Source organism: Muntiacus reevesi, chromosome 2 (genome assembly GCF_963930625.1).
Source record: "Muntiacus reevesi chromosome 2, mMunRee1.1, whole genome shotgun sequence".
NCBI lineage: Eukaryota > Metazoa > Chordata > Mammalia > Artiodactyla > Cervidae > Muntiacus > Muntiacus reevesi.
The window spans coordinates 269,419,001-269,446,437 of record NC_089250.1 but is presented as its reverse complement, the minus strand read 5'-3'; the positions used below and the strand labels follow the sequence as shown (position 1 = coordinate 269,446,437).

The 27,437-nt window shown below is 44.3% G+C and overlaps 1 protein-coding gene across 1 annotated transcript in view; it reads left to right on the top strand.

Moving 5' to 3' along the window:
* LOC136161629 (small ribosomal subunit protein uS14-like) overlaps positions 1-27,437 on the top strand; it is a 539,148-nt gene that overhangs the window by 382,023 nt on the left and 129,688 nt on the right. The gene's annotated exons all lie outside the window — the stretch shown is intronic.

Here is a 27,437-nt window from a genome sequence, read left to right as displayed (position 1 = left end):
GAGCGCTGAACAACTGATGCTTTCAAACTGTGGTGGTAGAGAGGACTCTTAACAGTCCCTTGGACAGCAAGGAGATCAAACCAGTCAATCCTAGAGGAAATCAACCCTGAATATTCACTGGAAGGACTGATGCTGAAGCTGAAGCTCTAATACTTAGGCCACCTGATATAAAGAGCTGACTCATTGGAAAAGACCCTGATGCTGGGAAAGATTGACGTCAGGAGGAGAAGGGGGTGGCAGAGGATGACATGGTTAGATATCATCACCGATTCAATGGACATGAATTTGAGCAAACTCCTGGGGATAGTAAAGGACAGGGGAGCCTGGTGTGCTGCAGTCCATGGGGTCGCAAAGAGTTGGACACGACTTGGTGACTGAACAACATAAGCTTAGGTGATTATTTCATCTTTATCCAAGAAAAGGAGAGCCTGGGTACTCTGCAACCATGACTCATGAGAATGTAGGGGCTTACAGCTGGGAAGTATGCAGTAACGGGTGCAGCAGAAGTCACCAGCCACCAGCTGGGGTTGTTAAAAAGAGCCCAACAAATGCGAAACGTGGAGGAGACACTGTACAAAGACACAAAGATGCTCACCAGGACCAGGATGCTCTAGGGAGCTCTAGATTCGGGGAGGATCTTGCAGAGATGCTGGCCCTGTGAATATATTGCACCCTTTGCTTGGGCCTGGACAAGATGAAAACCATGGAGCCGCTAAACCAGATCGTGAGACCAGACATGACACAGCAGGAAGTGAAAACCATCCTACACTCAGTAAAACTTTGATTCTATTATGAATCACACCATAACACAATCCCAAATCTTTCTTCTTTGTGATGTTTCTGTTACTCCAATGATCTTCCACATACCTAGTAAATAGAATATTTATCAGCATGTGCACAACGCAGCAGAGGAAAATAGCAGATCTAGTGTACTTGGGAGCTTTCATTTTAAGCTGCCCCCACCTGGAGTTCCTGGGACAGATGGTGATGGCCTGGCAGACACTCAAGACACAGGTGCTACCAACGGACACTCCCTTGGCCTCTCTGTGGATATAGTAAACAATTTTGCATTCAGTATCATTCAGAAAATATTTCCACCCAAACACCTCCATTGTCCTTGGGGTTCCTGTAGAGAGCATGACCAAGGAGTGGGGTATAAGCAGATACTCAATGATCAGATCTGTGGATCTTAGCCTGCACCCAGCAAAGTGAAAGAAGAGATAATGGTAAAGAAGAGAGAACTTTCCCAGGATTCCAAATACATTCTTGGATAAGAAGATCAATTCTATTGCAAAATCTCTGATGGCCATCCTTCCAGTTCTCTGTGAAAAATATTTGCCTTCTGAGCTAGAGTTTCCTGCATAGAAAAATGAGGCATGGGCCACATGTGTTACATCAAGTGAGATTTAAACTTGTCCACTTATTATTCATTTCCACAGAGATATATTACCTTCTTGTTTTTATTTTACTAAGAGATTTCCAAGATTTTAACATACAAATTTTAAAGAGCTCTTATATATATCATATGATATCACTTGTATGTGGAATCTAAAAAAAGTCATACAAATGAACCTATATATGAAATAAAATTTGAATCACAGATGTAGAAAACAAACATAATTACTGAGGAGGAGGTTGGGGAGGGATAAATTGGAAAATTGGGATAGACATATACACGCTGAAGTAGTGAAAGTGTTAGTTGTCAGTCATGTCTGACTCTTTGTGACCCCATGGATTGCACTCCGCCAGGCTCCTCTATCCATGGAACTCTCCAGGCAAGAATTCTGGAGTGGGTTGCCATGCCCTTCTCCAGGGGATCTTCCTGACCCATTCTTTACCGTATGAGCCACCAGGAAAACCCCATATACACACAGCTATATGTAAAATAGACAACTGACAAGACCTCCCACACAGCACAGAAAGTCTACTCAGTACTCTGTGATGATCTATACGGGAAAATAATCTAAAAGAGAGTGGATAAATATATACATATACTGATTCACTTTGCTGTACTGCAGAAATGAATGCAACATTATAAATCAACTATGCTCTGTAGAGTCTTGCCCCAAGGCCTCAGATATGGAGCCCAGAAACAAGATCATCTCTGGAACTGTCTGAGCCCCTTGGCCATTGTTGTTCAGTCGCTCAGTTGTGTCTGACTCTTTGCGACTGCATGGGCTGCAGCACACCAGCTTTCCCTGTCCTTCGGTATCTCCAAGAGTTTGTTCAACTCATATCCAGTGAGTTGGTGATGCCATCCGACCATCTCATTTTCTGTTGCCCCCTTTTCCTCCTAACCTCAATCTTTTCCAGCATCAGGGCCAGTGAATTAGCTGTTCACATCAGGTGGCCAAAGTATTGGAGCTTCAGCTTCAGCATCAGTCCTTCCAATGAATATTCAGGGTTGACTTCCTCTAGGCTTGACTGGTTTGATCTCCTTGCTGTAAAGGGACTCTCAAGAGTCTTCTCTAGCCCCGGAGTTTGAAAGCATCAATTCTTCGGCACTCCACCCTTCTTTACACTCTAACCCTCACATCCATATGTGACTGCTGGAAAAACCCCGTTGTAACCATTGCCAAAAGCTCTGCCCCCACCCCTTCCATCATCACCAGTAGACTTAACCCCAAATTAGGCAAAAATGCCCATCCTGGTAGCCACTATAGTGCCCTATCCAGTAACCTAGTATTAGCCTTCCAGCAGGAATTTTCTTTGTCTTGAGGCTGCAAACATCAGCTGCTAACCCATGAAAAGCACAGTCTCTCTCCAGCCAATTGCATTTGTAGCACCTTCATTATCTCTGCTCCCTGCTCTTAATAAATGCATCCCCTTCTGAAATACACTGTGTCTGGAAATTCTTTTTCAACCCACGCTGAGACTGCCCCGACATACTCAAATAAAAAAAATTAACTTAAGATGAATAAAATAAAAGCAGAAAAAAAATCTGAAAAAAAAGAGCTCTTATAAATGAGTGAACCACTGCTATGAAGGTCTAGACAGCATACTAAAAAGTGGAGACATCAGTTTGCTGACAACGGTCCCTATAGTCAAAGCTATGGTTCTTCCAGTAATCATGTATGGATGCGAAAGTTGGACCCTGAAGAAGGCTGAGTGTCAAAGAATTGATGCTTTCAAACTGTGTGCTGTAGAAGACTCATAAGAGTCCCTTGGGCAGCAAGGAGATCAAATCAGTCAATCCTAAAGGAACTCAACCCTGAATAGTCATTGGAAGGACTGATGCTGAAGCTGAAGCTCCAATACTTTGGCCACCTGAGGTGAAGAGCTAAGTAACTAGAAAAGAGCCTGATGCTGGGAAAGATTGAGGGCAGGAGGAAAAGGAGGTGACAGAGGATGAGATGGTTGGATGGCATCACTGACTCTATGAACATGAGTTTGAGCAAACTCAGGGAGATGATACAAGGCAGGGAAACCTGGCATGACTTAGCAACTAAACCACCATAGGCAAGAAAGGACATAAACCTGACTTGGCTGGTAACAAATCTAGCACATTTAATCACCGTGATATCTGACAAATCCAGGTAGCTCTGTTCTCTCAAAAGTTGAAATAGATATTGCGCTCTCTTGGTAATATGTCATTATATTTTGGGCTTCCCTGGTGGCTCAGTGGTAAAGAAACTTCCTGCCAACACAGGAGACATGGGTTCAATCCCCAGGTCAGGAAGATCCCCTGGAGAAAGAAATGGCAACCCACTCCACTTTTCTTGCCTGGGAAATCCCAATGACAGAGGAAGCTGGTCGGCTATAGTCCATGAGGTCACAAAGAGTCAGAAATGACTTACAACTAAACAACAACAACAGTTGATAGTAGAATATTTTTAGATGAGTGAAAGCATCATGGTATATTTGAGCCTGACTGGGGCTCTCTGAAACTCATTGCTATAAATGTACACTTTTCTTATGTGCTGATTCCTTTTCTTCAATAGGGAAAACAGTCTCATCAATTTAACAGATCAAAGACATTTTCAGGAGGTAACAATTACTGTCTCCATCAAGCACTTCGTATACTCAGAGATAAAGCAAACAATTTTATACCAGGAACTGTCATCCGGGTTCACCATTTCTGCACAGGACTCAGTGACTTGTAGATTCATCTTACTCATTACTAGAAGCAGAAGGTGTCATAGGCACGCACACCTGCAATAACCCTGAAAATTTAATCTATGCTTTCAGTAAACGAGGCGGAACTTCAGACTGAGTTCAAAACTACAGTTCTTAAGGACTCCCCTGGTGTCACAGTGGATAAGAATCCACCTGCCGGTGCGGAGACACGGGGTCCATCCTTGGTCCGGGAAAGTTCCACACGTCCTCGAGCAGCTAAGCCTGTGTGCTGGCACTTTTGAGCCTGCTCTCTAGAGTGGCACACCAAACTACTGAACCCACATGCTGCAGATACTGAAGGCTGAGTGCCTAGAATCTGTGCTCTGCAGCAAGAGAAGCCACTGCAATGAGAAGCCTGGGCACCACAGCAAGGAGTAGCCCCCGCTCACCCCAACTAGAGAAAGCCCACGCAGCAATGAAGACTCAGTGCAACCAAAAATAAACAAAGAAAAGAAAAAACCCTACGGTTCTGAAGAAAATTAAAAGTCTAAGCTGCATTGTCATTCGCAGTCAATGCCAGGAATCAAAGTCATTGTGGATTACACTAAATTATAAATTCAGAGCAGTCATGGATTGCTGTTGGATCTCTAGTCCTGGCCTCTTTTTACTAGTCCAGCTCAAGAGTCAGAATCCTTCTTTTCTTCTGTGTGGCTTTGACAATGAACTAGATTTGGACCCTCAAGAATTTCCTTTTTTGTGAAATAACCACTTACCCCTGATACTTCTTGTCTATAGACACTTCCTCTCAGATTGAAATAGAAAATCGGTATCTGACTCCTTTCTGTTGCCAGTACACTGTGGGAGGAGGTGTGCTGGTTTGAAAATCAGCACCTGTGTTAGATGAAGGCTGTCACACCCCTAGATATGCATTTGTGATTCTGTGACCTCCCCTTCCCTCAGAATTGCGATTTTCTTTTCACTTTTAGCTGCAATGAGAAGATAGGCTCATGGAACAAAATCATACTTGTGTAAAACTTTTAATTAACTTTCTAAAAACTGTTAATTACCCTCCCCCCAAAAAACTACAATCAACTTGTTATTCCCAAAGAGATCACTGCAGTGCCCTGAGGGGCTTTTTCTTTTTTGCGATCTGGGGAGGCAGACAGGTTCTCATATGGAAAGAGCAGGATGCTGAGCTGACAGCTGAGAGCCTGGCAATGAAACTCTTGTATTGTGCTGACTTCTCTGTTCCTCTGAGAAATTTTTCTACCCAACAGTGGGTTCTTTCCCGATTCCTGAGCTTCAGCATCACTTAAGTATGATCAGAGAAATAGAACCAAGTGCCCGAGGATTTCTAAGCACTATAATTAAAAGGAAGACAATGATGACAGAAATTTTTATGTTAAAATTTATTGTATATATTTGTCCACCTCAATGCGAATGAATTTGCAAGTCTGGGTGGTGATAAAGATGTTTTCCACTAAAATATATTTTAGCAATACGGACCCATTCCCAAGTAGTTACAGAAAATCTAAATAGAAAAATATGTACAGAAAGATGGAAATTTATAAGTTTCTCCCTCCAAAAGTACCCCCAATTGTAAGTTTTAACAGATGCTGTCTTGTTCAGTTGCTCAGTCGTGTCTGACTCTTTGCGATCCCATGAACTGCAGCACACCACGCTTCCATGTCTATCATCAATGCCTGGAGCTTGCTCAAACTCATCTCCATCGAGTCAGCGATGCCACCCAACCATCTCATCTTCTGTCATCCCCTTCTCCTCCTGCCTTCAATCTTTCCCAGCATCAGGGTCTTTTCCAGTGAGTTGACTCTCTGCATCATCAAGTAGCCAAAGTATTGGAGCTTCAGCTTCATCATCAGTCCATTCAATGAATATTCAGGGTTGATTTCCTTTAGGACTGACTGATTTGATCTTTTTGCAGTCCAAGGGACTCTCAAGAGCCTTCTCTAACACCACAGTTTGAAAGCATCAATTCTTCGGCACTCAGCCTTCTTTATAGCCCAACTCATATCCGTATATAACTACTGGAAATACCATAGCTTTGACTACACAGAACTTTCTTGACAAAGTGCTGCCTCCACTTTTTAATATGCTATGTTTGTTTTGACTGTGTGGATCCCAACAAACTGTGGAAAATTCTTAAAGAGATGGGGACACCAGACCACTTTACCTGCCTCCTGAGAAATCTATATGCAGGTCAAGAGGCAACAGTCCAATACTCTGGTCACCTGATGTGAAGAACTGAGTCATTGGAAAAGACCCTGATGCTGGGAAAGATTGAAGGCGGGAGGAGAAGGGGACGACAGAGGATGAGAGGGTTGGATGGCGTCACTGACTCAATGGACATGAGTTTGAGCAAGTTCCAAGAGTTGGTAATGGACAGGGAATCGTGGTATGCTGCAGTCCATGGGGTCACAAAGAGTCAGACACTACTGAGCCACTAAAATGAACTGTCATAGCTTTTCTCCCAAGGAGCAAGCGTCTTTTAATTTCATGGCTGCAGTAACCGTCTGCAGTGATTTTGGAGCCCAAGAAAATAAAACCTGTCACTGTTTCCATTTTTCCCAGGTCTAAGTCTGGGAAAGTATAATAACCTCTGTCTAGTAGTGTTAGTCCTTTGCGGTACTCAGAAACTCTCCTAACTCAGGAGGACAGCATTTGATTTCCCGGATTCTCAGAAACCTACTATATTTGCCACATTCTCATCTCTGTCATCTGTTCATCAGAACACTCCCCCCTCCACTAGCAGCCTAAGACTTTGGAGGGATCAAAGAGAGCTTCCTCGCAGTTTCCGCCATGCATTTCCAGAGAGCTCTCATGTTAGCTTTCAATGGGTTGTGTGTTCCTCACTAAGAAAAACAGCATCACACACAGCATCTGGGGATTCCTTGGTGCCTCAGTGGGTAAAAAATCCTTGTGCCAATGCAGGAGACACAGGTTCGATCCCTGATCTAGTAAGATCTCACATGCCTCGAGCAACTAAACCCCTGCACCTTGAACTGACACCAACCAGTCCTGCGAGCACCTGCACTAGATGACCCCTTCCTTGGGACCACCAGTCTTGCTGAACGCCAGGGTCTACTGCACAGGCCCCCGTTCAGTGACACCCTCAGAGCTCACCAGAATCCTGCTCATCTTTCTTTGAATGGACCCTTCCACACTCAGCCTGTGGGACCCACAGCACTTCACCCAGGGTCAGGTCTGAAACCCAAGTCCTGGATTTTTCTCTGCCTGGTTCTAGCCTTGACCTTCCTCAGGGACCCTCAAGGCTTGCTGTGAATTCTCTGAGGTCCTAAACTCAGAGTCATAAACTCACCTCCTGCAATTGTCCTTTGTTCTTTTGTGAGCTAAAACTTTTCAGGGGCTCATTTAAGCAAATGTAAGTTTAACAAAGTCACGAAAAGAATAATCAACAGTCATGATGGGAAAATTCTGAACCAAGATTAATAAAATCATACCCTGTATCATTCTTAGCACATGTGTCTTTTAAGGCTTAAAGGGATTGTTTTCTCATGGCCCTGGCATAGTTTGAATGCAATATATAAATATCTGAATTTATATATACATAATATAATTTATATAACACACATTGAATACAAGATACAAATATCTGAAGGTATACATGTTAGCAGTGCAAAAACCAAGAAGGAATATGTGAGTGTATGTGTATTCTTACATATTTAACTTAGAGAATTTAGAAATGTTAGATCAAAACTGGTCATATCAGAATTGCAGATGATTTATTACATACTATAAAACTTGTCAATTTGTCAATTAATCTGTTTTGTCTACTTTTCATGGAATTCATTTCCTTCAATGCCAGGAGGTTATGTTTTTTAAGAACTTCCACACGGTCCTCCTTCATGACTGCATCAGTTTACATACCCTCCAGCCACGTAGGAGGTTCCCTGATCTCCAAGCCACTGTAGGGTTTGTGACATTATTAGTGGGCTTTTTGCACATTGTTATTCTGACTGACATGTGGTGATACATCCCTGTAGCTTTGCTCTGCGTTTCTTATTTTTCAGCGCTGGTGAGCATCTTTCTTTGCCTCCTGCCCATGGAAAGAGCAAGCTGCCCGCCCAGCCTCACCAGCTGTGGGGCACAGGCTCAGTCTCCCCACAGCACGTGGGGGATTCCTGGGCCAGGGGTGCGGCCCTTGTCCCCGCAGGGTCAGACGGGTTCTCCACCACCGGTGACCAGTCTGCTTAGCTTTTTTTCCTTTTGAGACATATATATTTATTTATTTATTTATTGGAATATAATTGCTTTACAATGTTCTGCTAGTCTGTGCTGTATGACATCGTCAGTCAGCCGTAAGTATACGTAAATCTTCTCCGTCTTGGCCCTCCCTCCCGTGGTCTCACTTTCACCCCTCTGCTCAGCACAGAGCACCAAGCTGAGCTCCCTGTGGTAAACAGCAGCTTCCCACCAGCTAACTATTTTCACCATCAGTTCAGTTCAGTTGCTCACTCGTGTCTGACTCTTTGCGACCCCATGGAGTGCTGCACGCCAGGTCTCCCTGTCCATCACCAACTCCTGGAGCTTGCTCAAACTCATGTCCATTGAGTCAGTGATGCCATCCAACCACCTCATCCTCTGTCGTCCCCTTCTCCTCCCCCTTTCAATCTTTCCCAGTGTCAGGGTCTCTTCAAATGAGTCAGTTCTTCATATCAGAAGGCCAAAGTATTGAAGTTTCAGCTTCAACATCAGTCCTTCCAATGCATATCAGGACTGATTTCCTTTAGGATGGACTGTCTGGATCTCCTTGCAGTCCAAGGGACTCTCAAGAGTCTTCTCCAACGTTTTACCCATGGTGGTGTATATATGTCAATGGTACCCTTTCAATTGGTCCCCCTCTTCTTCTCCTGCTATGTCCACGTCTGATCTCTATATTTGTGCAAATATTGTCTTAACGGATATCTATGGAATTAAAAAAATAGTATTGATGAACTTATTTGCTGAGCAGGAATATAGGCGCAGAGGAAGTTCTTAAGCTTTTACATGTGAAGCTTTCAAGGCATAAAGTAAATTGACAATCATTCCATGCATTTTTCGGTTGTAGCCACACGTTCTGGGAAACAAACTGACTCAGAAGGACAATGCAGATATTGGAGTGCAGTTTATTACATGGGGTGGGGGGGGGGGGGAGACACAGTCTCCTCTTAGCCAAGGACCCCAAACAGTTTTTGTGAAAACCTTATATACCCTAAGTGTACTTGTTCAAACCCACCTCCCCAAACTGCTTGAAACTAGTCTAGATAAGGGAAAAGAGAGATACGATCAAAGTTAACCCATGATTCATGTGTCACAGGACTAAATAAACTGGTTATTTATCAACAGGCCTGTGGTCATATCCCAATAAACAGAATTGAATTTACCACTTTGTTCTGTTACAGAGATAATTAACATATTCTTTTTGGCAACAGAGTCCTAGTATAATTCCTGAGGATCTTTTATGGGGGGCGGGGTGGGATCTGAGTTTCCATTGGTATGCCATTTCTACAGACACCAGGGCGCAAATTTCAGAGTCCAGTGGGAGGGTGCCCATGCGTGTAGCCTAATGCTCACAGCCTGGCCTAAGACGGAGGCCAGCTCTGTCTGTTTCCTCCTTCATTATTAAGTGAAAGAAGCCCATTTGAAAATGCTACAAAAAGTACGATTTTTACAATATGACGTTTTGGTATAGGTAAATGTTCTTATGCGTGCTCAGTTGTGTCTGAATATTTGTGATCCCAGGGAATGTAGCCCCCCAGGCTCACCTGTGTCCATAGATTTCCCAGGAAAGGATACTGGAGTGGGTTGCCATCTCTTCCTGCAGGGGATCTTCCTGACCCAAGGATTGAACCTGAATCACGTGGATGTCCTGAATCGGGAGGCAGATTCTTTACCACTCAGTCACTGGGAATCTAGTAAGAAATATAGAAGAGATTAAAAATGTCCATGGTTACTGTGGGTTTCAAAGGAGGGACTATGAATACCCTAAGTCTAGAGAACTTTCATTAACACAAATGAAGTAATTTGTGTTAAACTGTCATGATGGACACATGTTATTAAACATTTATCTAGAGTTATGGAGTGCACATTCCTAAAAGAGGAACACAGGGGCAAACTAGAGAGTTGATCTATTTACTGCCCGTGTAGATTCAGCAGTGGTAACAAATGCTCGCTCTGGTGGGGAAAGCTAAGTAGGGAGATTGTCCACACGTGGGAACAAGAGGTATATGGGAAATGTCTATACTTTATTCTCACTTCTGCTGTGAAACTAAATCCTCTACAAAGTTGGTACTGGTGAATGCATGCCGACCAGCCAGGAGATTTCAGCGAGCAACACGAGGCGTTCCTTTAGGCTAAGAAATAAAGAAACAGGACAGATGGGGTCGAGAGGATCACTGCAGTCAACGATGCTCCATTATTTCTCTAAGCTTCATTTATACTTAAACCAAGAAGGAGGCATCCCAAAGAAAATTCCTCCCCGTGTACATAATCTTTAAGATAACAATCACTAGAACTCTCACTAGGCGCCAGAGCACAGGAATAGCATCCTGATTTATTTTAGGGGTAATCGTAAAAAGGCTATCTGTCTGCCTCTTGTGTGCATTCAAGGCTTACTAGTGTTCTGTTTAACTTTGGATAGTAAATTCCAGAGGGGTGGCGGGACAGAGAGCTATGTCCTTGAAGGGATCCTCGATAATCAATCAAGGCAGCTCCCAGAGTCAGCTCTTTCAAGCCCCTCCCCGAAAATGCAGACTGAATATTTTTTAGAATATATAATATGAGAAAGATGTATATGCTTCTATCTTTAATTTTCCTTGGTCATTATACTTTAAAGATGTGGGAAAATAGAGCTGTTTAAATGGACAGACAACAAACTGGAGCAGTTGATTCATAAAACCTAGAAAAACACACACAGGAAGTAGAGCAACAACATTCTCAGGTGTTAACTCATGTGTGATGTAACTTATGACAACACGGATCATTACTTCTTTCGTTGGTCATCAGAGAGCATTTAGGGCACCGTTTTCAGAGGCATTTGGCTCCGCCCATATGCACTGTGAACCTAGCGTGTCCTGATCAGTTCAGTTCAGTTCAGTGGCTCAGTCGCCTTGGACTGCAGCACGCCAGGCCTCCTGCTGCCCCTGGTTTATTTTTCAAGAAAGCGGGGATGGAAATGCCTCCAGGCTCCTGGTTTCTGAAGTTGGAGGTGCCACCCCTGCAGAGAGGTGGTCACAAAGCAAATCATTTTGTGAAAAGCTGTGTCCCCAGGCTGCAGAGGGGGGTGAAAAAAACTAAGGACAGGGGAGATCTTTGGGAAGAATTCTGCAAGTAAAGCTTGGCAGGGACCCAAGAGCCCCAGGTGATTCCCACCACTCACTGACCTCTCCCCTCCCAGCCCCCAAGGGTACAGGCAGGCTGTGGACCACCACACCCATCCTAGAAAGAGCCCCTCCCCAGGGAATGAGGTTGAATTTCTTTGTTTCTAGAAGTTCCCTCCCTAAACCCTCCCTTCCTGAGGTTCAGGGCTCTGAATGCAGGTCTTCCTCTTGCATTTTTTTCACAACCCTCAAGGCTGGGTCAGCTAGCCCAGAAGGAGGTCCGTTGTCTCTTTTCAGCTGTTCTCTATAACTCGAAAAGGAAGGGCAAGAGCTAGCCCGGACGATCTGCAAATAGTGTAGAGCACCACGATGTGATTAGCATTATCAGGTTCGTCTTGATTCCCCACTACAGATTGGGAACACAGAAAGTCGAAAAGGAGCTCAGAAGCGGATGAGGGAAACAGGAAAACTTTTTCTTCTCTTTCCCTACAGCAGTTGCAGGTTCAACAGCTGCATGGATGCCTTTGAAGGTATTTTCTCAAGATGCAGATGTGAGTATGGGATGTAACATCCCCAGAGAAGACGCAGAGCAGGAGGAAGAAGAGGAGGAAATGGCAGCTTCTGAGGTACGAGTCCTGTCTCGGGTCTGGGGCTGTGTCTGCTTTTCTTCCTGAAATGCCTGGAGTGAGAACCTGCAAACCTTTAGTTCTCTGCTTCTAACTTTTCTGCCTGGGTGTTTGTTATCAACTTCTTTATTTTTTCCTTTTCTTCTTCTCATAGTGAAGCCTGGCTCTTTAGACCACTTCTCCCTTGTGTTCCAGAATCTTGTCTCCCTTGTCTTTATCCTGGCTTTCTACGGAGCATGATGAATTCTCAGCATGAATTAGCGACTTTCAACTGGTGAATATATTGCCTTTGTGAGAGAGAAACACGGAGAGGCACTGGTATCCGAGATTCCCACTGGGATGTGGTTCGGTGTTGGGATCTTAGGGAACGAGGGGAAATGCCATGATGAGTTTCCATGGGGATGCAATTTCAGCTCTTTAGGAGTTAGAAAATGCGCTTATATATTGAATAAACTCAGTGATCCAGAATTTTTCAGAAAATGCTCAGAAATAAAAAGAAAACTAGGAGATACTGTCCTCTGTAATGCTAAGACTTAGTAGTTAAACACATTGTCAGGTAGTTAAAATAAGGGAAAAGAGTCCAAAATGGCGGTGGGTAAAAGACCTGGAAGGGAAAGCCCGCGAAAAGAGAACAAAGGAAGGTCCGAGGACTGGAGTGAGAACCTCAGGTAAAACAAACAACGCCCCTGCCTAGTCCCGATTTATATAAGACAGACCCAGGGGCAGAGAAACATAAAAAGAGGAGCCAAAGCCCTCTTCCTTCTTCTCTCTCTCTCTCCCCCACGCGATGGGGCGATCTTTTCTTCGTGTCTTTGGATCGACATTTTCTCACAACTCGAAGGTGGATTTTCCGGCTATTATCTACATAAATAGAGCTGTAACACTGTTTTATTTAAGAGCTATAACACAGTCTGTACTCCGAGAGCTCTGACCCGACAAGGGGCTTTAATATCCATCACTCGAAACTTTTGTTGTGACGAGACAAAGATCCGAGGAACATACACTCGGGTGACAACATTGTTAGGATCCAAACAGAGGAAGTATATATGAAATGAATTTTGCATAAAACTGATACTTTTAATTTTTGGTTCAAGTTATAATTTCCTTATTTTTTCCAACATGCCCAGGTTCTGATAGTGCTTCTTCTGTGTGATCCATTTACACCGTGACAGATGATGTCCACTGGCTCTGGTGATTTCTCTGAGATTACCAGGCTATAAAGTTCATTTTTTTCCCCCTCTGTCTTTAGACAAGGTTGTGGAAAAATTGAATGAGGAACATGTGAAAACCCTCACACTTAATGGAGAAACTCCACATCTTCTTGGTTTCTCTTTGCTTTGGACAATGAACACACTGTGTTGATGATAGATACTGGGTTTTGGGAGTGGGAGTTTTCATCACTCAAGCCCAAGTGTGATGTTTCCAGTACACTCCACGCTCATATCACAGAGAAAGTCTTACGCACATTTTTGCATTTTTTTTTAGCAAACAATAATCCTATTGGTGCTAATCTGTTTTCACCTGTGTTGAATTTCTAAGATACAGCTCTACAAAATGATAGTTTTTCAAGAAATTAAAGTTTCAGAACCAAGAACTCTAATTTATCTCATACCATTGTATATGTTTGCACCCTATTGTATTTAAAATATAGAAAGAATATCATCCACAAGTAGATGTATATATTTTAACCCATTAAAAATAATCTCGATTTTATTGACATGAATATGAATGACTGAACTGAAATGAAAATTAACTGATTTATTGAAATGAATATCGATGTTATTGACATAAATATGAATGAACTCAGCTGAACTGAACTGAACTGGACATGAATCAGTTCAGTTCAGTCGCTCATTCGTGTCTGACTCTTTGCGACCCCATGAACCGCAGCACTCCAGGTCTCCCTGTCCATCACCAACTCCTGGAGTTTACCCAAACTCATGTCCATTGAGTCAGTGATGCCATCTAACTATCTCATCTTCTGTCGTCCCCTTCTCCTGCCTTCCATCTTTCCCAACATCACGGTCTTTTCTAATGAGTCAGTTTTTCGCATCAGATGGCCAAAATATTGGAGTTTCAGCTTGAATATCCGTCCTTCCAATGAACATCCAGACTGATTTCCTTAGGATGGACTGATTGCCTCTCCTTGCACTCCAAGGGACTCTCAAGAGTCTTCTCCAACACCACAGTTCAAAAGCATCAGATCTTCTCTCCTCAGCTTTCTTTATAGTCCAACTCTCACATCCATACATGACTACTGGAAAAACCATAGCCATGACTAGACGGACGTTTGTGGACAGAGTAATGTTTCTGCTTTTTAATGTGCTGTCTAGGTTGGTCATAACTTTCCTTCCAAGGAGTAAGCGTCTTTTAATTTCATGGCTGCAGTCAGCATCTGCAGTGATTTTGGAGCTCCCAAGATAAACTCAGCCACTGTTTCCACTCTTTCCCCATCTATTTGCCATGAAGTGATGGGACCGGATGCCGTGATCTTAGCTTTGTGAATGTTAGCTTTTCCTTAATACTCTTAGGAAGTATACAGTCTCATTGTAATGTATGTCTGCAAGCATGAAAATGTTAAAATTATTTTTTTTCTTGTTTTGGTATTCGCTCCAGTTATATAAAGTTCTTTAAAAAAAAAAAAAAAAAAACACGTATTTATGTTTGGCTGAGTTGTGTCTTGGTCGTAGCCTGCAGAATGTTGGAGCCATGTGGGAGACTTTGTTGCAGCAGGCACACTTTAGCTGTGGCGTGTGGGATCTAGTTCTCTAACAAGGGTCTGAACCCGGCCCCCTGACTTGGGAGCTCAGACTATCAGGGAAGACCCTATAAAAACTCCTATACACTTTCTTTAGTGTTGTCTCTCTGTATTTGTGCTTTACTAGTTAAATTTTAGTTCACATAAACTGAAGCAAATTCAAGATCTGTCATTTAATGAATGTTTGACAAAATATTTGCAAAACGGTGGAACAACAATGTTGTTGAATTTCTATTATTTATGTGATGCATTCAAGACCCTGTAAAAACTTTTAGAAAGACATATAGTATATACTAAATAGTTCAAAGGATTATTGCTGTTCTGGGTACTATTCTATCAGACCTATCAATTTTGTAAAACACTTAAAATTCAAAGTTAAGTATCAATTCTTGCCTTAGTGGTCTACCTCTTTGCTATTCAGAATGGTCACTCATGTATCAGAGTTTTCAACATTACTAGTTTAAATAAGCTTGTTAAAAATGCGGAACATTAGCCCCACTCCAGAACTCTTAGACCAGAGCATCATGCTTTTTAAAACTATCTCCTGGTTCCTTGATAGGGGGCTTCCCTGGTGGCTCAGATGGTGAAGAATCTGCCTGCAATGTGGGAGACCGGGTCCGATCCCTTGGTGGGGAAGATTTCCCTGGAGAAGGAAATGACAACTCACTCCAGTATTCTTGCCTGAAAAATCCCATGGACAGAGAAGCCTGGCATGCTACAGTCCATGGGGTCGGAAAGAATCAGGCATGACAGAGTGACTAACACGCTTTCCTTGATAGACAGTTTATTCTGTGTCACACGAGTACAACTCTCAAAAATATATAGGTCAGTGTTGATGTGATTGTTTTATAATTTCTCTTCCAGATCAGAATAGTTTTTATAGTTGTCTGTGGATCATATCTCATTCTCTTTTCCTGGGGTTAGAAATACAGTGGAAAATACGGCAGTATAAAAATTATATTCTTGTGTAACACCTGATATTCTCCTAAATCAAAACCGTTTCTTTTGCTAGTTTCATCTTGGTTCACATTAGGAAGTCTTCCCAGGTCCACATGGCTCATGTCCTTTATATTTCAGGGGCTGCTGACATTCCTGGATGTGACCGTAGATTTCACTCAAGAGGAGTGGGAATGCCTGGACCTTGGTCAGAGGGAATTGTACAGGGACGTGATGTTAGAGAACTACGGGAATCTGGCCTGCTTGGGTGAGGATAACTTGCTTCCAGAATCCCTTATCTATCCTTAGGGTTTTGGTTCATTCATTCTAGAATGTCTCCTGGAATTTTCTGCTTTGTCCAGTAGAGGTTAAGATCCCTACTTTCCAGGGGAAACTAACCTTCTTTCTTGATGTAACCTGCCTCCTTGTGTTCAGTCGCTAAGTCATGTCCAACTCTTTGCGATCCTGTGCAATGCATCATGCCAGGCTTCCCTAGCCTTCTTTAATTCCCAGAGTTTGCTCAAATTCATATCCACTGAGTCAATAAAACTATGCAACCATCTCATCTTCTGCCACTCTCTTCTCCTGCCCTCAATCTTTCCCAGCATCAGGGTCTTTTCCAATGAATTGGCTCTTCGCATCAGGTGGCCGAAGTATCGGAGCTTCAGCATCAGTGCTTCCAATGAATATTCAGGGTTGATTTCTTTAGGATTGACTGGTGTGATCTCCTTGCGGACCAAAGGACTCTCAAGAGTCTTCTCCAGCACCACAGTTCAAAGGCATCAATTCTTAGGTGCTCAGCCTTCTTTATGTTCCAAATATCACATCCACACATGACTATTGAAAAAACCATAGCTTTGACCTTTGTTGGTAAAGTGATGTCTCTGCTTTTTAATATGCTGTCTTTGTCATAACTTTTCTTCCAAAGGGCAAGCATCTTTTAATTTCATGGCTGCAGTCACCATCTGCAGTAATTTTGGAGCCCACGCCCATATCCCAAAACTAAATCTGTCACTGTTTCCACTTTCCCCCTATCTATTTGCCATGAAGTGATTAGACTGGATGCCATGATCTAAGTTTTCTGAATGTTGAGTTTTAAGCCAGCTTTTTCACTCTCCTCTTTTACCCCCATCAAGAGCCTTTTTAATTCCTCTTCAATTTCTGCCATTAGAGTGATATCATCTGTATATCTGAGATTGTTGCTATCTCTCCAGGTAATCTTGATTCCAGGTTGTGATTCACCCAGCTCAGCATTTCGCATGATGTACTCTGCATAGAAATTAAATAAACAGGGTGGCCATGTACATCCTTGCTGTACTTCTTTCCCATTCTGCCACCAGTCAACTGTTCCATGTACGATTCTAACTGTTGCTTCTTAACCTGCATATTCTTCATTCTAGGTTCGTGGTAATTCTGTAAGTGCTGTGTTATAAAATAGTGCCACTCTCCTCGTAAAACTGGAATTCCACTACCTGCTTTTGCCTTAGTAGTACTTGAGCATAATATCAGAATGTGATTTTGATGCATTTGTCTTTTAAAGATGCTTTCAATAAACTGTTTGGTGAAATCATTTTTTTAATGCTTTTTTAACTTTCTACCTTGACTTCTCTCTCACCTGAACACATATTGGATTGGAAATTGATGAATATCTCAGAAAACACATATTGTTTTTTCTGATGAACAGGTCTTGTGGTCTCTAAGCCAGACCTGGTCACGTTTCTGGAGCAAATGAAGGATCCCTGGGATGTATGGAGAGTAGAGACAGCCATATACCCAGGTATGTGTCTATGGATGAAGCAGATAACTCGGGTGAGAGGGACAAGCATTGTGGAAGAAGTCATACTTTGTCGTGTGGTTTGAGAAGGTCTGCTTCAGTGGAGATGATTTTGGATTATCATAGGTTTATTTCTGTCACTGTCATAGAGCATCATCTCCCAACCCATTCCTGATTCTTTTTATAATTTGTGTATTTTTTTCTCCAGTGATTAATTTTTCCATTTGCAGTTAGAACCAAAATATTTGTCTTCGCCTGGAACAACCTGCATGACCTGATAATGCGTCCATTTTGGGGAGGTTTTATAAAATCTGCATATTTCTGAGTAACTATATTAAGACCTTTTAAAAGTGCTGATTCTGTCCCTAGTCAGAAGTGTGTGGGTGGAGCTGTGAAAAAGTTCCCAAACTTCTAGGAATACTGGGGACAGATGTTTTTTGTTTTCTACCATGTAATTTCCAGTCCACTGGAAACTACACATATGACCTTAAAAATTTCATATTCAAATTGTTTCTTCACTGCACTGTTATAGCCATGCTTTCCGGGAAGCGAACTCACTGAGAAGGAGTAGTGCAGATAGTGGAGTGCAGTTTATTACACCGGCGGGCCCAAGGCAGAGTCTCCTCTTAGCCAAGGGCCCCGACCAGCATTTGTGAAAATCTTTTATACCTCATTTGTATGTGTCCAAACCCACCATCCCAATCCCTTGATGCTTACATAGGAAGGGTCAATACAATCACAATAACTCCATCATTCACGTGTTAATGTGTTCAAACAGTTAATAATCAATAAGCCCATGGTTACATTCCAACCAGTTAATAACCAATAACCTGTGCTTACATTCTGATAGATAGTGTCTGGAGGCAGGGGTGATTAGTGTCTGTTTGCTCTTATTTGATGAAGAACCTGAATATGATCTTCAAGGTTCCCCTGTCTGGAGGGGGTCTTATCCGTCCATTGTCTTTCCCACAGGCACTAAGCAGAGAATTCAGAGTCCACAGGAGAGGTGGCCGAGCACGATCAGCACAGACAGGCCTGAGATGGAGTCCAGGCCCTATGAATTCCTTCTTCATTCCCCCCTCTTGATGCTCCTAACTCATATTATGAGCATCCATAGGAATGTATTGCACCCTGGCTCTCCAACTGCCAATTAGGGAGAAGGACATCAACCTTTGGGTTACAAAGTTCATAATACATTGTAAAATTCAGGGTCCACAAAGCAGAACTATCAAGGCAACTCTAACAGTGGTAAATATAATTTTCCACAAATTGCTCTTCACCGAAGATAGGACGGAAAACCAGAAAGGAATGCTCTCATTTGACATTGCTTTTAGCTGGTTTTTCATGTCATCTAAAGTAGTCGATACATTGTCAGATAAGTCAGGAATGTATACACAACATTCAACGTTAATTATAGCACAGGTCCCTCCTTGAGCAGCTGTGAGTATGTTCACAGCCATTTTATTATGAATTAGTGCTTTTCTCATTTAGATTTGCTCTTCATTTAAGGCTTGGATGGCTTCTGTTCTATCTAGGAGGGCCTTTTTGTGAAATTAGTCAAGGACTCTACTTTATTTATTTATTTATTTATTTTTTGAGAGTTACAAGTTAAGTTTTATTTGCGACAAAATGAGGTCTGCAGCCCGGGAGGCAGCATCTCAGATAGCTCTGAGAGAATGCTCCCAAGGCCTCTACTTTAATCATAATATATTTGTTGTCCCTACAGAGGGTACGAAAGAGGCAGCAATAAACTCATACCATTGAAACACAGATCTTGTCCACCTAACATGTAAATAAGGTAGATTTACTGGGGCTTGTTGTGGGTTAGGCTTTTGCTACACTGGCATTTATATTAAATGTAACCCCGTGACCCGAGTCTATTGACTGTAGGTCTTACACCAAGAGAGCAAGGAGAGGTTATGACTGAAAAGAGAGATAAAAGTCTCTTTGTCATCCCAGAAAAGAGCAGAGTGGTTTAAAATCTGCTTGACGGAGCGGTGACACCCACCAAGGAAGTCCATCCTTCACAGACAGAGGCATAGTCCTACATACCCAGAAGTTGTAGGTGTTCTGGAAGTCCATGTAGGAATGTGCCCATGTGGTGTAAACATTGTCCTGAGTTGAGACAGAAGTTAAATTCAAAATCACGTTGATGAGGCCAAGCAGCAGGAGTTGATTGTGCAGTTTCATCCTGAAGGGGCTCCTCCGGGATCTTCTTTTCCTTCTTCTTAAGGATGGTCTTAGTCTCTTGAGGATCAGTGGGGTCCCACTGATCCTCAGCTTTTTCTGGGTCTGCGTGGTATGCTCGCTTCACCCTCGTATGATGGATCAAGGGACAATACCTGCAACTTTAACTGCAGTAGGGGTAGTTAGAATAACATAAGGGCCCTTTCACCAAGGGGCTAGCAAATCATGTTTCCAATCTTTGACCCATACTTGGTCACCAAGTGTAAACTCATGAATCTCTTCCCCAAGGGGGAACGGCACCCTTTCTTGTACAAACTTAGTTACCCGATTTATTACCTTACCCAGTTCCATCTGCTGTGAAATCCTATCCCCCCTTACCTGAGGCAAATTTGTTGACACCTGTTTTATTATGGGAGGAGGCCTCCCATACACAATTTCGTATGGACAATAGCCTTGGGACTGTGGGGTCATCCTGAGTCTGAGCAGAGCCGTCGGAAACAAGTCCATCCAGGAGCAGTCAGTCTCTCTGACCCACTTGAAGAGTCTCTCTAAGTGTCCAGTTGGCTCATTCCACCATCTCAGAACTCTGGGTCTATATGCAGTGTGCAGCTTCCATTTGATGTTTAAAGTTTTGCTTACTTGTTGTACTAAATCAGCTACAAAAGCCGGGCCATTGACTGATCCAATGCTGGTAGGAAATCTAAATCTGGGAACCATTTCCCTAAGCAGGCACCGGGCTACTTCTGATGTTCTTTCAGTCCAGGTAGGAAAAGCTTTTACCCATCTCGGGAACGTACATACCATGACCAGCAGATAATGGTAGTGTCGGTGAGGATTCATTTCAGTGAAGTCCACTCCCAGGTGTTCAAGGGGCAGTGTGCCTTTCAGCTGAATACCCGGAGGATTTTGTCTGATTCCCCGAGAGGCAGCATTCACCTGTGAGCAGGCAGCATGGCCCAGGTGGGTCGCTTGGTGTGTCTGGCTTACCAGAGTGTGTGCCAGCTCCTCCAGTACCAATAATTTGCCACTTGGCAATTCCCACCATCCCTTTTCAGTCGTGATGGCCCCTTCCGCCTTGGCTAACCTGACAGCCATTGTCCTTGTTTTATCAGGCTAGTGCCATCAGTATATAGGACCAAATTAGGGTCTGGAACCTTGAGCCCTTCTTTAAAACAAACCCAAGATGCCTTACCACCTCTTTGTAAATCTGTGCCTTCTTCGACACCGGGTGACCTGCTTCCATCAACAGCTGGAGCAGTGCTTCTGTCCCTTTCCAGCATTTTCCCTCGGTCTCGGCAGCCAGCAGCAGGTCATCCCTGTATTGTAGGAGCCAACATCCATACTCTTCCGGATGGAATGAGTCCAGGTCAGAAGCCAAGGCTTCCCCAAAGATGGCTGGGAAGTTTTTAAACCCTTGTGGGGGAGTCCAGATGAGCTGTTGTTTGGTGTTCCCGATCTTCCCATTCAAAGGCAAAGATGGGCTGTGACGCTGGGGCGCGATGCACACAGAAGAAGGCATCCTTGAGATCTAGGCAAGTGTAAACTTTAGTCCTCGGTGGGAGGAGGCTAAGTAAGATATAGGGGTTTGGAACAGTGGGGTGTAAAGTCACAGTAGCCTGGTTGACTAGCCTGAGATCGTGTATAGGCCTATAGTCCTGTCCTCCTTCCCTGTTGACTGGAAGGATTGGCGTATTTCAAGCCGACTGGCACTCTAGTAGAATACTTGCTTGTTTCAATCTATTGATGTGGGGCAATATGCCGGTTCAGGCCTCTATCCATAGCGGGTATTGGCACTCTATAACGGGGATGGTGCCTGGTTTGAGTTCCATTATCACTGGGGCGTGATGTTTAGCCAGCCTGGGGGGAGTGGGTGTTGTCTTCCACCCAGACCTCAGGGAATAATTGAGTTAGCGCCCTCGTGCTCTTCTGGCCAACCTGGTTCTGCCTTCAGAGGCTCATGCAACCTCCACTCATCTTGGGTTGGTATTGAGAGAGAGGGCAAAAAAGTCATAGAGTCCGTCCAGAAGGTGGGCCTCTCCTCGTGGGAGAAATTCACTTGTGCTTCTAGTTTGGAGAGCAAGTCTTTTCCCAACAGGGGTTACTGGCACTCAGGAATGTAGAGGAGTTCATGAATCACTTGGTTCCCCCCCTCCCCATCTGTCATTTTGTAGGCTGGCAAAACGATTTAATCATTTCTTCTCCCGACACCCCAGTCACAGCGGTAGTCTTTTTGAACAGTGGTGCCACATGTATTGTTACTACCGACAGTTCTGCTCCTGTATCCACCAAGAAGTCAATGTTTTGGTCCCCCACTTTTACGGTTACCATGCGCTCTCAGGGACCTAATATCTCTGAGCCCTGGCAGCCCTAGTTAATTTCCAAGTCAGCAAACCCCACAACTGCGGGAGCTTCCTCTTCCTTCCTTGCCTTAGGGCATTCATTCTTCCAGTGGCCAAAAGCTCGGCCCTGGGCACACTGGTTTGGCTGTAACGGGCCCAGGGCCTCCCGTGGGACCGGCTGAAGGACTGTCCTATCCTTGGGGCAGATGAGGTTTTCTGGAGGGCCGGAGATAGACTTTCCCAGAGCAGAAGCTTGCACTATAAGTCTGTTGTCTGTTCTCTTTCGTTCCCTCCAGTTCTCTGGCAGAGCGCGGTCTCTGCTTAATTCCAATGTCTCCCTCCCCCTCTTGTCAGTACTCCCCGGGAGAGGCGGGTATAGCTTGGGCGGTTCGGTTGGAGCCGGATCCTGGAAGTGTTGGCCAGAGGCTTCTGTCACTGGGATCGGAGCCTGCCCAAACGGAGGCTTTACGAACTCCGGGAAAGCTGGCGGAGGAGCAGCAGCTGTTGCAGAAACTTCACCTGGCCCTGGATCGGGCATTAAGGAGGCCTCCGGTCCTGGTGGAGCACTGGAAGGCAGGCGTGTCATTATCCAGCATGGGGGACGGGTCAGGTCATCTCCGTCCAAATCCTGTAGAATTTCCTTTTTTATCATCAGTCAATTTTTGTGCCCTTCATATTTTTCCCTTTCCCTTCTGGATACAGAACCTTGTCCAAGTAGGAGGGTCTCAAGCTAATCCTAGCCATGAGTCAATGATGGATGTTGATCCAGGTGTCCTGGCTCTCCTGTGACTACTGTGTAGATTTCTTCCACTATTTTTATGTGTACGGTGTTCTCTGGTGGCCATCCTGCTCCCATAGGGGGCCATTCGACCTCACAGAGTATGTGGAGGCAGTTAGGCTTCATCTTCACCCCATAGTCTCCTCCTAGTCCCTTCTTTAAAATTGTCACTCCAATACAGTTGCCTTAGATTCACTTCCTCCCATCTTGCTGACCTTCTCAGACCTTCTTGTAGTTTTCCTTTTCGTTCTATCTACGAAGTTCTCAGTACCCTATGTACTTCTCATATTTCCACTCAGTGACACTTAAATTGCCATTCTGCCTCCTTCCTAATTGGGGTGAGAAGAGTCTTACCTGGGAGACCCCAGAGGGAGAAGGTGGATCGGCGTGTCTTCAACTGCCGGTCAGCATAGCTGAACCAGAACATCACATGGTCCAAGACTCTTTCTCCCTTTTAAAGTCGATTCTGCCTTGGTGGGCTTGATTAGGTGCAAATGAAAACACAGATGGATTGAATATCCCATGACCCAGGCCATCTCCGGAAAAGCCAATTCATACTCAATTCTGTATCACCCTCCTTCTAGCCTAACAATTCCAAGGGGGTCAAGAATTTCTCAGCAGACAGGACACCTCCTGGGGGAGGGCAGAATATGAGCATACAAGGACCAGTTTTCTATCCTAAAAATCCCCTGGCGATCACTTGGTAATAATTTTCCCCGAGACGGCGTGGACACACCTCCTAAATGACCATCACAAATTTCCTTCCTAACCCTAGCACGCTCGTCAACCTGTGTACCAAGCAATCGCTTCCTGCCTATTCCAGGATCCTGTGAGTCCCCGCTCCTTCTAGTCCCTCCCAGGGGGGTGATCAGGCCCCCTCTTCCACCCTGCTGGGTGGGTTCCTCCTCACCTGAGCGCTCAGTTCCCCTGCTGCCGTCCACCTACCTGCTAACGTGAGAGGTCCGGGCATTGAAAAGCAGAATCCTTCCAGAGGGACAAGGCGCCTTCCACCTTCTAGGAGATTCAAGCTACAAAGCCTTGGGGTGGCCTCAAATGAGACCTGTCTCCTCAAAGTGAGGAGCTTCCCGGCCAATGCACCAAATGTTATAGCCACGCTTTCAGGGAAACAAACTCACTCAGAAGGACAATGCAGATAGTGGAGTGCAGTTTATTACACTGGCGGGCCGAAGGCAGAGTCTCCTCTTAGCCAGGGACCCCGACCAGCATTTGTGAAAATCGTTTATACCCCATGTGGATGTGTACAAACCCACCACCCCAATCCCTTGATGCTTACAAAGGAAGGGTAAATGCAATCACAATAACCCCGTCATTCACGTGTTATGTGTTCAAACAGTTAATCATCAGTAAGCCTGCAGTTACATACCAACCAGTTAAGAACTGATAAGCCTGTGCTTACATTCTGATAGATAGTGTCCGGAGGCAGGGGTGATTAGTGTCTGTTTTCTCTTAGGTGATGAGGAACCTGGATATGATCTTCAAGGTTCCCCTGTCCGGAGGGGGTCTTATCCTTCCATTGTCGTTCCCACAGGCACTAAGCCGAGTTCAGAGTCCACTGGAGAGGTGGCCGAGCACGATCAGCACAGACAGGCCTGAGATGGAGTCCAGGCCCTATGAATTCCTTCTTCACATAAGACACCTCACTAAAATGAGAATGCAATTCTGAATTTTATGTGAAAGTTTCTCTTTTTTTATATGAACTAACATTAAATGTGTTAAGTATATATGTCCCAATTCACTAGTGCTAGAATGCTTTAATATAGCTATTTAACTCACAGAGTTTTGAAAGAAATTATTGACGTGGGAGTTTATAACATGTCCCAGAGTGCTTTTTTCTGATTGTTCTTCACTATTAAACTTATAGATTATATAGAGAAATCTTTAAGAGGAAATTTTTCTGTTCCAATAATGCTATTTTACAATGTTATGTTAGTTTTTCTATACAGAAAGAATAAGTGATACATATACACATTTCCCTTCTTGAGGAGATTTCCTTCCGATCTAGGTCACCACAGAGCATTGAGTAGAGTTCCCTGTGTTCTCCCCATATTTTTCAAGTCTCACTTCTCATTTGATTTGATCAGAACTTTTACCTTCCTAAATCTATCTTGTTTGTTATGAAACATCCCAGGACTTTATAGTTTATGCCATCTATTTCTGATTAGTTCTAGGTCAGTATCATTTACTATTTTAGACTCCATTAAAATATGCTCAGATAACAACATGAGTGGTAAGTGGGTTAAATAACTAATAGGCATTAGCTTTTGTGAAAATGTTTTGTTTGCAAATGTGATTACTTACAACAAATATTACTCATTATACTGCTCAACTTCTCCTCACTTCGTTGTTCCTGTAGGTTTCTATCTTGACTTCTCTGCACCATACTCCTTTGTCATCTCATCTTGTCCAATGTTCTGTGTTTGTGATCTCTGTTCTGCAGGCTGCAGATCCTAGTTCCTCTTGCTCTGGGGTCTGCTCCGGGGTGAGTGAAGTGGTCCAGGGACTTGTGCCCTTATGCTCTTGAGAGGGGGTTGATTGTTACTATTGTGACCAGAGCCTGCCCGAATCTTGAGGGTCGCTTCGCCTTTCCTCTGTGGCTGTCACTGTCTGTGGCGGGATCTGATTCCTGATTGGTGGAACAGAGGCCCCAGATCTGAAATGAGCTCTGGTCTGATCTGTGGTGCTTCTGATCTAGAGGGACTGGAGGACACCTACTTGGAGGGAAGCCACTGAGTGTTGCTCCTCTGGGGATGTTCTCCTCGGAGAGTGCTCTGCGTGTCATCTCTCAGGTGCTGTGCCAGCTCTCATGTGACCCTGTGTTGGCATTGATCTTGGCCCCACCTGAACCATGGGTATGCTGGCACTTGACCCTGGTGTCTCTCAGATGTTTTCACCAGGTCACCAGCAGAGATCCACTGTAGTCATATCCCAGGTATACATTCATTGTGGAGCTGAAACTGCTGTGGTGCTATGGGGGCAAAGTAGACTGTGACCTGGCCCAAATGCCTCATGTGCGTGCCTACAAACTCTCCAGTTGCTAAAGCCAGACTGGTCTTGACTGCCAGAGCCTCATTTCCATCCAGATGTTCTGTTGGGGCTGAGTTTACCAAGCCAGTTGTGGGGTGGAACACCATGGTTTGTACAGATGCAAGAAGAGATCTCAGCTCTTTTTGCTTAGTGGCAGGGCCTTGGGGCTCAGCTGTGGTTTCAACATCACCTATACGTTGGGACCACCCACAGGCTTGTGTTCTGAATGTGCCCCTGGATCCCATGAGCCTACCCTGGTGGGGAGGAGGCTGGGGAGGAGGAAGCAGCTGTGGGGGTCATGAGATCACCCACCTAGGTGGGAGCCATTCCTAGCGCCTGGAGAGGCAGGGACAGGCAGAGGGGCAGAGTGGCTGCAAAGAGGTTCTTTTCTTCGGGCATCACTCAACATCGCCACTCTGCTTCTCTGGTGGTTCAGGCTTCCTCCACAAGCATCCCATGTGCAGAGCTCCTCCCTCCCTCCCATCCCCTCAGGATATCTACTCACGGCAAACGTAGTCCTCTACCTGGGTCTGCTCTCAGAACGCCACGTTCCAGCACCCAGCCCTTGTCTGCAGCGGAGGACACCCTCTCAGGCTGGGTGGGCAGGGCAGGGGACAGTACCCTGCGTACACGTCTCACTCTGTCCTTCATGCTGGCTGCCGTGTTCTCTTCCCACAGAGAACGAGGCTCCCCTTCTGTCACAACTGAGCTCCCGCCAGTGAGGGGCTTCCTTGGATGTGGAGACCTCTCCTCTCTTCAGATCCCCCCATGGTTTTGCGGGTCCCATCCGGCTTCTTTTCCTCTTCCCTTTCCTCCATCACTCTCTTGTCCTACCTGGCTCAGCAGGAATCTTTCTCGTCCTTTGAGGTGTCCAATTTCCTCTGCCCATGTTCTGCAGGGCTCTGTGAGAATTTTTCCACTTCAAGATGTATTCTTGATGCTTTGGTGGAGAGAGATGAACTCCACGTCTTCTGAATGCTCTGCCATCTTGAACCCTTCTATCTCGGTTTTAGACTTAATCTAGCCAAGTGTATGCCGATATTATGCAAATTGTAAACTATATTCCCCAAGAGTAGTAAGTAGAATAACTTATTATTTGATATCTTTCAGCTGTGTCTTCTCACGACACCCAGGGTTCGAGGTCCCAAAAGCCAGGATTAGAAGATTTACTCCCAACAGCGAAGCTAGGAATACATGAAAGATTTCACCTTGCAAATTTACATTTAACCAAAGACTGGGAATGTATGAGGGCATATAAAGAGCCCAGTGCATGTTATGATGGACACAACCAAGTTGGCTCAGTTTCCCATAAAGTAAACATTACTGCCAAAAGAAATCAAGGATGTGAATCAAATAAGGAAAAACCAATTTCAGATGACCAGTTTCAGCCATCAGCATCTGTAGATAAGTGTATATTTGTCAGCAAAGGTCTACATCATCTCTTGAAACATACATGTTCTCTGAAAGGAAATGTGGAAAATCGGGAAAGTCATCTCGTCTCTACTGCAAATACTCATTCAAACCTATACTCTGAGCATAGGTGTCTATTAAATATACATTCAAACATATCTGGAAACCAGAAACTTAAACATGAGGGGGAA